This window comes from Ranitomeya imitator, chromosome 2 (assembly GCF_032444005.1).
Source record: "Ranitomeya imitator isolate aRanImi1 chromosome 2, aRanImi1.pri, whole genome shotgun sequence".
Lineage (NCBI taxonomy): Eukaryota > Metazoa > Chordata > Amphibia > Anura > Dendrobatidae > Ranitomeya > Ranitomeya imitator.
This window is the reverse complement of record NC_091283.1, coordinates 351,333,130-351,345,709: the sequence shown is the minus strand read 5'-3', so window position 1 is coordinate 351,345,709 and position 12,580 is coordinate 351,333,130. Positions and strand designations below refer to the sequence as shown.

The 12,580-nt window shown below is 46.0% G+C and overlaps 1 protein-coding gene across 1 annotated transcript in view; it reads right to left on the bottom strand.

Moving 5' to 3' along the window:
- The window catches only part of LOC138663754 (oocyte zinc finger protein XlCOF6-like), a 33,961-nt gene extending 22,720 nt beyond the window's left edge, over positions 1 to 11,241 (bottom strand). The window contains exons 1-2 of the mRNA XM_069750081.1: positions 11,209 to 11,241; positions 8,248 to 8,353 (exon numbers count right to left, since the gene is read on the bottom strand). The gene's annotated coding sequence lies outside the window, so the exon portion shown is untranslated. The remainder of the gene's footprint in view (positions 1 to 8,247; positions 8,354 to 11,208) is intronic.
- Positions 11,242 to 12,580: the final 1,339 nt, after the last annotated feature.

Here is a 12,580-nt window from a genome sequence, read left to right as displayed (position 1 = left end):
TGGGTTGTGCTGTATATACCACTGTGTGGGCTGTGCTGTGTATGTACCACTGTGTGGGCTGTGCTGTGTATATACCACTGTGTGGGCTGTGCTGTGTATATACCACTGTGTGGGCTGTGCTGTGTATACTACTCCGCGGGCTGTGCTGTATATACTACTACGCGTGTTGTGCTGTATATACTACGACCCGGGCTGTGCTGTATACTACTACACGGGCTGTGCTATATTATGTGGGCTGTGCTATATACTATGCAAGTTGTGCTATATTATATGCGGGCTTTGATATATACTATGGGAGGTATATTATATTCTATGGGGGAGGCCGTGTTATATACTATGTGGCTGTGTTATATACTATTGCAGGGGTATATTCTATTCTATGGGGGAGGCTGTCTTATATACTATGGGGGGTATATTATATTCTATGGGGGAGGCTGTCTGATATACTATGGGGGGCTGCATTATATTCTATGGGGGATACATTATACTCTGGGGTGGCTGCATTATACTCAGCAAATTCAGATGTAAGGCTACTTTCACACTTGCATCAGTACGGGGCCGTCGCAAAACTTCGGCCAGACGTACCGATGGACGTTATGCTAACTTTAGCACAACGTGGGCAGCGGATGCAGTTTTACAACGCATCCGCTGCCCATTGTGATGAGCGTGGAGGAGGGGGTGGAGTTACAGCCACGCATGCGCGGTCGGAAATGGCAGACACGTCGCACAAAAAAAGTTACATTGAACTTTTTTTTGTGCGTTGTGTCCGCCAAAACACGACGGATACGTTGCTAATACAAGTCTATGGGTACAAAACGCATCCTGCGAGCACATTTGCAGGATCCGTTTTTTTTCGCCGGATCTTTTTTTTTCTGCCGGATCTTTTTTTTCCGCCGTATCCGTTTTTTACCACCTGATCGTTTTTTTCCGCCAGATCCGTTTTTTTCTCATAGAGTTGTATTAGCGCCGGAGTGCGTCTGATGGCCACACGTTTCATCCGTTTTTTGCTAGATCAGTCGCTGTGCATTTTTTCAACGTACCGAAAAACCGTTCCTCTGTATGTCTTTTCCGTCCGGTGGAAACAGCTTTTTTGACGGATCCTGCAAAAACGGATTAAACGTGTGGCCACCAGGCGCAATCCGGCGCTAATACAACTCTATGAGAAAAAACCGATCTGGCGGAAAAAAAAACATCCGGTGGAATAAAATGGATCCGGCGGAAAAAAACGGATCCGGTTGAAAAAAACGGATCTGGCGGAAAAAAACGATCCGGTGCAAATAAACGGATCCTGCAAATGTGCTCGCAGGATGCATTTTACCCATAGACTTGTATTAGCGATGGATCGTGACGGATGGCCAGACATCGCCTCCGTCGTGCTACGGATCCGTCGTGTTTTGGCGGACCGTCGGCACAAAAAAACGTTCAATTGAAAATTTTTTGGGCCGGCTCGCCCGCCATTTTCTACCGCGCATTTGCGGCAGAAACTCCGCCCCCTCCTCCCCGCACTTCAGAATGGGCAGCGGATGCATTGAAAAACTGCATCCGCTGCCCACGTCGTGCACAAATTTCACAACGTGCGTCGGTACGTCGGCCCGACGCATAGCGATGGACCCGTACTGACGCAAGAGTGAGAGGCCTTAATGAGCGATGAATTTAAAAAGAAAAAAAAAAAACGGCGTGTGCTCCCGCGCAATTTTCTGCGCCAGAGGGGGAAAGCCGACGGCCGGGGCCAATATCTGTAGCCTGCTATGAATATCAGCCCGCAGCTGTCTGCATAACCTTTACTGGCTATTAAAAGAGGGGGACCCCCCCCCCAAAAAAAAAAATGACGTGGGGTCCCCCTATATTTTATAGCCAGGAAGGCTACGCAGACAGCTGCAGGCTGATATTCATAGCCTAGAGAGGGGCCATGGATATTGCCCCCCCCCCCGGCTACAAATACCAGTCCGCAGCCGCCCCAGAAATGGCGCATCTGTAAGATGCGCCAATTCCGGCACTTAGCCCCTCTATTCCCACTCCCGAGTAGCGGTGGGATATGGGGTAATAAGGGGTTAATGTCACCTTGCTATTGTCAGGTGACATTAAGCCGGGTTAATAACGGAGAGGCGTCAATACGACGCCTATCCATTACTAATCCAATAGTAAGAAAGGGTTAATAAAACACACACACATTTGGAAAAAAGTATTTTAATATTCTTCATTTAACCATACTTACCATACTTCAGCGCCTGCAAAAAAAAGTAAAATAATAAACCGTATACTACCTTTCCGTCGTAGTCCAATTAATAACGAGTGTCCCACGACGATCTCCCCCATAGAACAGTGACATCGGGTGATGTCACTGCTCTATAGGACCCACAGTGACACACTGACAGGAGACAATGGCTCCTGCAGTGCATTACTAAGGTTACTATAGTTAAAAGTCTCACTTTATGGCAATTGCTGCGTGGGAAAATGTCTCACCCAGCAATGCCAATAGTGAGACTAGGGACTATTTTCTCACAGGGGCGTAGGAATACCTTGTGAGGAATACATGATGGAAGGATACCTTCCATCATTGTGTTCCTGGAGCCCCTGGAGAGTGGTCGCATCAACTGATGCTCCTGCTCTCCACGGGAGATCGTCGTGGGACACTCGTTTTAATTGGATTTCTGCTGACAGGGAGTATATTAGTTGTTTATTATTTTAATAATTTTTACAGGTGACAATGGCTTCGGGGAACAAAGTGACAAGTGATGGTGAGTATGTACTCTATGTTATATGTACTGTATGTCTGTAGTATGTATGTATGTACTGTATGTCGCATGTCGTTGCATGGTGCATGTCGTCGCATGGTGCATGTGACATGGTGCATGTCGCCGCATGGTGCATGTAGCATGGTGCATGTCATCGCATGGTGCATGTCGCATGTCGTCGCATGGTGCATGTCACATGGTGCATGTTGCATGTCGTCGCATGGTGCATGTCGTAGCATGTCGCCGCATGGTGCATGTCACATGGTGCATGTCGTCACATGCAGCATGTCGTCGCATGCAGCATGTCGTCGCATGGTGCATGGTGTCGCATGGTGCATGTAGCATGTCGTCGCATGGTGCATGTCGTCGCATGGTGCATGTCGTCGCATGGTGCATGTCACATGGTGCATGCAGCATGTCGTCGCATGGTGCATGCAGCATGTCGCCGCATGGTGCATGTCACATGGTGCATGTCGCATGTCGTAGCATGGTGCATGTCACATGGTGCATGCAGCATGTCGTCGCATGGTGCATGTCGTCGCATGGTGCATGTCACATGGTGCATGCAGCATGTCGTCGCATGGTGCATGCAGCATGTTGCCGCATGGTGCATGTCACATGGTGCATGTCGTCGCATGCAGCATGTCGTCGCATGGTGCATGTTGCATGTCGTCACATGGTGCATGTAGCATGGTGCATGTCGCATGTCGTCGCATGGTGCATGTCACATGGTGCATGTTGCATGTCGTCGCATGGTGCATGTCGTAGCATGTCGCCGCATGGTGCATGTCACATGGTGCATGTCGTCACATGCAGCATGTCGTCGCATGCAGCATGTCGTCGCATGGTGCATGTCGTCGCATGGTGCATGTAGCATGTCGTCGCATGGTGCATGTCGTCGCATGGTGCATGTCGTCGCATGTCGCATGTTGTCGCATGGTGCATGTCACATGGTGCATGCAGCATGTCGTCGCATGGTGCATGCAGCATGTCGCCGCATGGTGCATGTCACATGGTGCATGTCGCATGTCGTAGCATGGTGCATGTCACATGGTGCATGCAGCATGTCGTCGCATGGTGCATGTCGTCGCATGCAGCATGTTGCCGCATGGTGCATGTCACATGGTGCATGTCGTCGCATGTAGCATGTCGTCGCATGGTGCATGTTGCATATCGTCACATGGTGCATGTAGCATGGTGCATGTCGTTGCATGGTGCATGTCGTCGCATGTAGCATGTTGTCGCATGGTGCATGTCACATGGTGCATGCAGCATGTCGTCGCATGGTGCATGTCGTCGCATGGTGCATGTCGCATGTTGTCGCATGGTGCATGCAGCATGTCGCCACATGGTGCATGTCACATGGTGCATGTCGCATGTCGTCGCATGGTGCATGTCACATGGTGCATGCAGCATGTTGCCGCATGGTGCATGTTGTCGCATGGTGCATTTCGTCGCATGGTGCATGTCGTCGCATGGTGTATGTCATCGCATGTAGCATGTCGCATGTTGTCGCATGGTGCATGCAGCATGTTGCCGCATGGTGCATGTCACATGGTGCATGTCATCGCATGCAGCATGTCGTCGCATGCAGCATGTCGTCGCATGCAGCATGTCGTCGCATGGTGCATGTTGCATGTCGTCGCATGGTGCATGTTGCATGTCGTCGCATGGTGCATGTCGTCGCATGTAGCATGTCGTCGCATGGTGCATGCAGCATGTCACCGCATGGTGCATGTCACATGGTGCATGTCGCATGGTGCATGCAGCATGTTGTCGCATGGTGCATGTCGCCGCATGTAGCATGTCGCCGCATGGTGCATGTCACATGGTGCATGTCGTCGCATGCAGCATGTTGTCGCATGGTGCATGTCGTCGAATGTCGCATGGTGCATGTCGTCGCATGGTGTGTGTTGTATGTATGTATGTATGTACTGTGTATGTTTTTTTTTTACATTCAACACATTAGATGATGATGATGGGACTACTACTGTCCCATCATTGGCTAATGTGTCACTTACTGTCAGTGTAGCAGGCAGAGCCCGATGGGACTTGTAGTCCCATCGGACGATGCCTGCACACACACACACAGCGCCGGCACACACACACACAGCGCCGGCGCACACACACACACAGCGCCGGCACGCACACACACACACATCGCCGGCACACACACATCGCCGGCACACACATCGCCGGCGGGCAGGCACCCGCCGGCAGGCAGAGCCCCGCACACGCCGACGGGCAGAGCCCCGCACACGCCGGCGGGCAGACCCCCGCACACGCCGGCGGGCAGACACCGGCGCCGGTCCACAAAAACACCGGCGCCGGCGGGCAGATCCCCGGCGACCGCAGCACAGCCCCGCCCGCACATCATGATCCCAGCAGCAGTGAGCACACACAGCCCCGCCCGCCCCCAGCACAGCCCTGCAGGCAGCCCCCAGCACCGCCCACAGCCCAGTCACTCTTGCTGAGTGACTGCTGACTGTGGGGGCTGGTCACGCCTGCTGCTGACGTCACGTCAATTTCTAGAGTCTGGAAATTGACGTGACGTCGGCGGAAATGAGCGGCGGCTGCAGTCTGGGGGTCACGTGACCCGGACTCAGCAGGCAGAATAGCGCCACTCACAGGCGAAAACGGCAACGCAAGGTAATTGCCCAATTCATTAGGGGCCCCGGGGGGATACATTGGGGGTTAATTGAAAGTAGTGGACAACCCCTTTAAGCCTTGAATCATCTGATTTTATGTTTGTGTGAGTTTCTTCCCTTTTTCTTTTCAAATTACAACTTATTGCATTCAACATTTATATGTAACAATAAAGAAACACAAAAAACAAATACCGAAGTGCCAGAATAAATCCATCTTAATCATCATAACAACTTGCTCAGCATTTTCAACCTGAATTCTTTGAACAAGCCAAAAGATAAAAGGTGATCACATCCTCAAGTGTGATTTTCCAAATACAGTCTCATCCTAATTATATGTTAAAAACAAGATTAAAAGAACCAATATTTCTACCACCTATTTATGCATTAAAGGGACACTGTCACCTGAATTTGGAGGGAACAATCTTCAGCCATGGAGGCGGGGTTTTTCGGTGTTTGATTAACCCTTTCCTTACCCGCTGGCTGCATGCTGGCTGCAATATTGGATTGAAGTTCATTCTCTGTCCTCCGTAGTACATGCCTGCACAAGGCAATCTTGCACAGCACAGGCGTGTACTATGGAGGACAGAGAATGAACTTCAATCCAATATTGCAGCCAGCATGCAGCCAGCGGGTAAGGAAAGGGTTAATCAAACACCCAAAAACCCCGCCTCCATGGCTGAAGATTGTTCCCTCCAAATTCAGGTGACAGAGTCCCTTTAACAATTTTTTTTCTACTATATCACTAAACATGTCATTTCTGAAGTGTTTAAGAAGAATAGTACAGTAGTTAAATCCTCGTTCTATAAAATATGAACTAATCAAACAATTGATAGTAGGTTTTTATACTGACCTGTTATCATCAATGTGTCCCTTCTAGTGGGTGAAATGTCATCTTGTCCATAAGGGTTCACTAGCAATGGCCGCTTCCTTCTGTGTCAGACTATGTGCGGCCGGTCATGGTGCTCGGCTCCACCTGAGTTATATCGGATTTTTGTTCACTTTTACAATGTCTGATTTTCTTGGATACGCAAAGGACGGCGCTGGACCAGAAAGTGCAGAAAAGTCACTTCTACGTCTTCATTTTCACAATCTTTGGAGAGTCAAGTAGCCGCCACCAGCGCCGATCATATTCACAGGTCACATAGCCAGTTGTGTCATCCATTGCCGATCTTGTGCCGCCTTCTACCACTTCATGGTCGTCACTGTCTTTATTTCCACTACATGGGATGACAGTCCGGTATTGCTGAGTCCCTGTGATGGGTTCTGCTTCCTGTAACTGATGTTATAACAAACTCTCCTCCTCCTCCTTGTAGTCCTGGTTTGTACAATACATGAACTTGATGTTAAGAATATTTTTCTCCCTCCATTTGAGGAGTTGCCTGAGTGATAAGATTTGGTGTGAATACGGTCTGTGGAGGCCCGAGCTGCCGGCCTGTCATCTGCTCTGCAGTCACCGTCTACCCCTGCTCATCAGCCCTAACAAAGCTTCTCCTCTGTCCTCTCCTGCTTCTAAGTGGTAACATAATAAAATAATACAGTAATATCTAGCAATCATGTATTAGTTGGTAAATCTAGACCCCACACTGTTAGACCACAGGCTGAACAGATCTGAAATCAAGATTTTTGAACTGACACTGTAATAGTTTTATTTTTTAAAATATGATCCCATCACGAACCCATCTTGTATTTTGGTACAGATGTGGATAGGAGCATAGCAGGCACATGTGGAGTTTTTGAAATTTTAAAATTAAACGTTTTTTTCGGAAATGCGTTTTAAAGTTTTGCGCTTGCATTCGCATAGGTAAAATATTATCAAAGATACTCTTGTGACATATCTGGTGAAAGCCTGTACAGTTCTGAGTAGAATGGTGTTTATTTTGTTTCTCTATCTCTTTTCTAGCCTGAGTTATGGGGAGAAATGTAAAGGCAGGCAACACCGAAATTCGCACTTTTTCCGAACTTTGAAAATCAATATAAAAAAAAAATAAAAAATCTAGAATTTTTTCTTCTTCACATTTTGCATTCTCTGACACACTGTTCCCAAATAACAAAATCTCAAAAGAATTAAAAATATAGTGGTAAAAATCATTGGTTCACTTGACATGGAATGACCCAGCTTTGTAAACTTCTGGGTGGTAGCGTTGTGTAAATGTCTTTTTAGATTGGAAGCTCTTAAAGGATAATTTTTAGCACTGCCTGAGTATGCACCGATTTTGGCATCACAGGATTGGTTTTCATCTGGGTCACTCACTGTGAAATTCTCAAATACAGCTGACTTCATAAGATTTTTCGTAGACATTTTGTAATTATGTAAATTCACTCAAAATAATTTTGTCCTTTAAAAAAAATAAGGTATATTGTAATTCTTGCAAGAATAGGGAATCATGCACTGTTTAATTTAGGATAGAAATAAACCAATCTTTGTATAAATCAATAGGACAGATGATAAGTATAAATTTTGTAAAATATGTTAGATAGCCTTAGTCTGAACTTTCAATGTCAGGCTTGTCTCAGGGTGCAGCTCACTAAATGCTCCACATCATGTTTCTTCACAGTCTATGAAGAGGGGAGGAGGGAGGGAGCATGTTTGTGCTGAATCATATTCCAGAGCACACACACAAAAATATATGTCCTCATTGATCCTCTTACTGTATTTTCGAATTTGAGATGTTAGAAAACAGTTTTTCCCCTTATATTCAATGTATATTGTATATAAGTCATCAGAGCAGCTAATTTCTCCAAACATGAGCTAAGAGGAACAACAAACTAAAACATCAAGCATACAGAGACAACATATACTGGACTATTGATTTATGCACAGTTTATTGAAAGTTTAGATATGCTTTAAGAAGTACGGTACTTACCTTAATCCTGCTTTCCTGTTCACTCCAGAAGTTCTGAGATAAATGCAGGCATTCATTCCCTGTGTTATTTTTTCCCCTTATCTGTAGAGGAGGAGCTTCACTAGACCTTAGATCAGGAATAGGACAGACATTTATAGGACATTTCATAACTTTCCCAAAACTCTTAAGAAAAAAATATTCCCCACAAACTGCATTGAACTACTGTACCCAATTTATTTTATATTTTAGAATTCGGAGTCGGTCCATTTTATACCGACTCCACCAAAATGGGGTCCGACTCCACAGCCCTGTCTGCAGCCATTAGCTCGGCTTTATAGAGATGGTCAATTTTACTGCAATACCAAATTATCCCCGTGTACTAAACAGGGAATGCAACGATCGCAGTCAAGTACACTAAAGGGCTAATTAAAAATATGAAAATGATTAAAAACAAGTTAAATCACCCCATTTTTCCCCAAATAAAGAGCAAAATGTAATAAATAGAAAAAGTCACATATTTGGTAATTGCCAAAACTAATAAAACATGGTGAATGTCAATATGGGAATGACAAAAATCAAACCTCCAGGGTTAGTGTCTATTGGTCGCTACAGTTATTCCCAAAATTGCAATAAAAAAAACAATCAAAACATTATATACACCTAAAAATGGGATCAACAATCACTACAGCTTGACGCACAAGAAATGAGCCCTGAGACAGTGCCATCCACAGAGGAAGTTACAGGTCTCAGAAAATGGTGACAAAACAAATTGTTTCACAAAGTTCTTCATCTGAATAATCAATAAAATATAAAAAAAAAGCGTGTGAAATTTATCAGAGTAAGGCTGCCGTCACACTAGCAGTATTTGGTCAGTATTTTACATCAGTATTTGTAAGCCAAAACCAGGAGTGGGTGATAAATGCAGAAGTGGTGCATATGTTTCTATTATTCTTTTCTCTAATAGTGCGACCAGGAGGATCCACAGCCCCATAGATAATGAACGGAGTGGAGGCCGAGCACATAACACTATAATGGGGAACACATACAGTTCTGGAAAAAATTAAGAGACCACTGCAAAATTTTCAGTTTGTCTGATTTTTCCCTTTATAGGTATATTTTTGAGAAAATGTAAATTTCTCTTTTATTCTATAAAATACTGACAACATGTCTCTGAATTTCCAAGCCCTAAATTTTGTATTTATTTTCAAATAATGCTAAGAATAATGCTAAGAAAACAAGTCCATAATATGTCTTAACTCAGGAAGAGTTCAGAAATCAATATTTTGTGGAATAACCATTATTTTCAATCACAGCTTTCACCCGTCTTGGCATGCTGTCCACCAGTCTTTCACACTCATTGTGGGTGACCTTATGCCACTCCTGGTACAAAAATGTAAGCAGTTCTTTATTTGATGGCCTGTGACTATCCATCTTCCTCTTGATTACATTCCAGAGGTTTTCAATGGGGTTCAGGTTTGGAGATTGGGCTGCCCATGACAGGGATTTGATGTGGTGGTTATTTATCCACACATTGGTTGACCTAGTTGTGTGGCATGGCATACTGGACTGCTGGAAAAAAACAGTCCTCAGAGTTGGGGAACATTGCCTGAGCAGAAGGAATCAACTGTTTTTCCAGAATAACCTTGTATGCGGCTTGATTCTTATGTATTTCGCAAAGAACCTGCCCAATTCCAGCCTTGCTGAAACATCCCCAGATCATCACTGATCCTCCACCAAATTTCACAGTGGGTGCAAGACACTGTGGTTTGCAGCCTCTCCAGGTCTCCGTCTAACCATTAGATGACCAAGTGTTGGGCAAAGCTGAAAATTAGACTCATCAGAGAAGATTACCTTACTCCAGTCCTCTATGGTCCAATCCTTATGGTCTTTGGCAAACTTCAGCCTGGCTCTCCTTTGCTTCTCATTGATGAAAGGCTTTTTTCTAGCTTTACATTACTTGAGTCCTGCCTTTAGGAGCCTGTTATGAACTGTTCTTGCAGTGCACTTCACCCCAGCTGCCATTTGCCATTCCTTTTGTAGGTAACTTGATGTTATCCTGTTGTTGCTGAGTGTCATTCGAATAAGATGATGGTCATGCCGGTCAGTGGAGAGTCGTTTTCGCCCTCTGCCGGCCTGTAGCTTTGTTGTCCCCAATATCTGCTGCTTGACCTTGTTGTAATGGACTGCCGTCTTAGAAATGTTAAAGGGACTCTGTCACCTGAATTTGGAGGGAACAATCTTCAGCCATAGGGGCGGGGGTTTTGGGTGTTTGATTCACCCTTTCCTTACCCGCTGGCTGCATGCTGCCTGCAATATTGGATTGAAGTTCATCCTCTGTCCTCCATAGTACACGCCTGCGCAAGGCAAGATTGCCTTGTGCAGGCATGTACTACGGAGGACAGAGAATGAACTTCAATCCAATATTGCAGCCAGCAGGTAAGGAAAGGGTGAATCAAACATACGAAAACCCCGCCCCTATGGCTGAAGATTGTTCCCTCCAAATTCAGGTGACAGAGTCCCTTTAAGGATGGAGGCAACATGACGCTCACTGTGTCCCTCTGCTACTAAAGCCAGAATTGAGCCTTTCTTTTCCTCACTCAAGACTTTTCTTTTCTTTTCAATTCCTTTCTCATGGCTAAAAGTTATATTTTCATTCCTATTACTTGTGGGATATTACTAGCACTTGTTTTGCCATCCAGCTTGTCCTATTGCAAGAGGATTGTGAACATTACAGCAAGCAGTGTTTTTTATACTTTCCTTCGTTAAATAAGATTTGTTTCAGGTGATCACCTAATCAGAAGCACATTAAGTAAAATGAGGTGTACTCTGGTTGGAATTCAACTGACACTGAAATGGAATGGCTGTCAGACATGTAGAGAAGCTGATTTTTATAAAACTGTGCAGTGGTCTCTTAATTTTTGCCAGAGCTGTATAATCAATGGAGGCAAAAGCAACAGAGAATAACGGGGCTCCAGCACCTACCTCCACCTGCAGAGCCGCACACCACATATATGGCTGTTCTGTGCGCACAGGACCTGTGATGAGGTCACAGGAGGGGAGGAGTCAGGGTCACATGATCAGGGGCCTCAGTGTATGCAGGACTCTGCTGTGCTGGTTGTCATGGTGCTGGATGAGGGGAAGTTTATGTGTGGTGTCAGGAGGGGTTTACAGTGTGAATGTAGCAGAGCCGTGTGTGTATGAGGTGTATGGAGCGGAGCCGTGTGTGTACGAGGTGTACGGAGCGGAACCGTGTGTATGAGATGTACGGAGCAGAGCCGTGTGTGTACGAGGTGTACGGAGCGGAGCCGTGTGTGTATGAGGTGTACGGAGCGGAGCCGTGTGTGTACGAGGTGTATGGAGCGGAGCCGTGTGTGTACGAGGTGTACGGAGCAGAGCCGTGTGTGTACGAGGTGTACGGAGCAGAGCCGTGTGTGTATGAGAAGTACGGAGCAAAGCCGCGTGTGTACGAGGTTTGCGGAGCAGAGCCGTGTGTGTACGAGGTTTGCGGAGCAGAGCCGTGTGTACGAGGTGTACGGAGCAGAGCCGTGTGTACGAGGTGTACGGAGCAGAGCCGTGTGTACGAGGTGTACAGAACGGAGCCGTACATGTGAAACGTGTACGGAGGGGAGTTGTGTGTGTACAGAGCAGAGCCGCACGTGTATGAGGTGTATGGAGCAGAACGGGGTGTGTAAGGCTACGGTCACACTATCAGTATTTGGTCAGTATTTTACATCAGTATTTGTAGCCAAAACCAGGAGTGGAACAAATAGAGGAAGAGTATAATAGAAACATATGCACCACTTCTGTATTTATCACCCACTCCTGGTTTTGGCTTACAAATACTGAGGTAAAATACTGACCAAATACTGCTAGTGTGACGGCAGCCTAAGACGTGAACAGAGGGAGCAGCACGTGTACGAGGTGTATGGAGCGGAGCAGCGCATGTACGGGGTGTACGTAGAGTGGCCATGTGTGTACGGAGCGGAGCCTCTACGTTGTGTATGGAGGAGAGTTGTCTAACATGTACAGTGTTGAGCCATGCGTGTGCGGGGCGTAGTTGTGTGTGCGGAGCCGTACATACATGATGCTTACAAAGTAAACCTGTATAAACATTTTAAGTGGTTGGTGATATCAACTTCCTGTTTGTGTCACACTAGGTTATGGGAGGGAGGAAAGTTTTCAAGATGGGTGGTGACTATCTGAAGTCAGACATTTTGGAGCCAACTTTATTTTTTTCAATGGGAAGAGTGTCATGAGTGGGAGAAGAGGGTTGTATTGACAATCCAACACAATGGGCAGCACTTTGAACTCATTTTATAAGTGATCATAAACTTGTAAATAACTAATGAAAGAA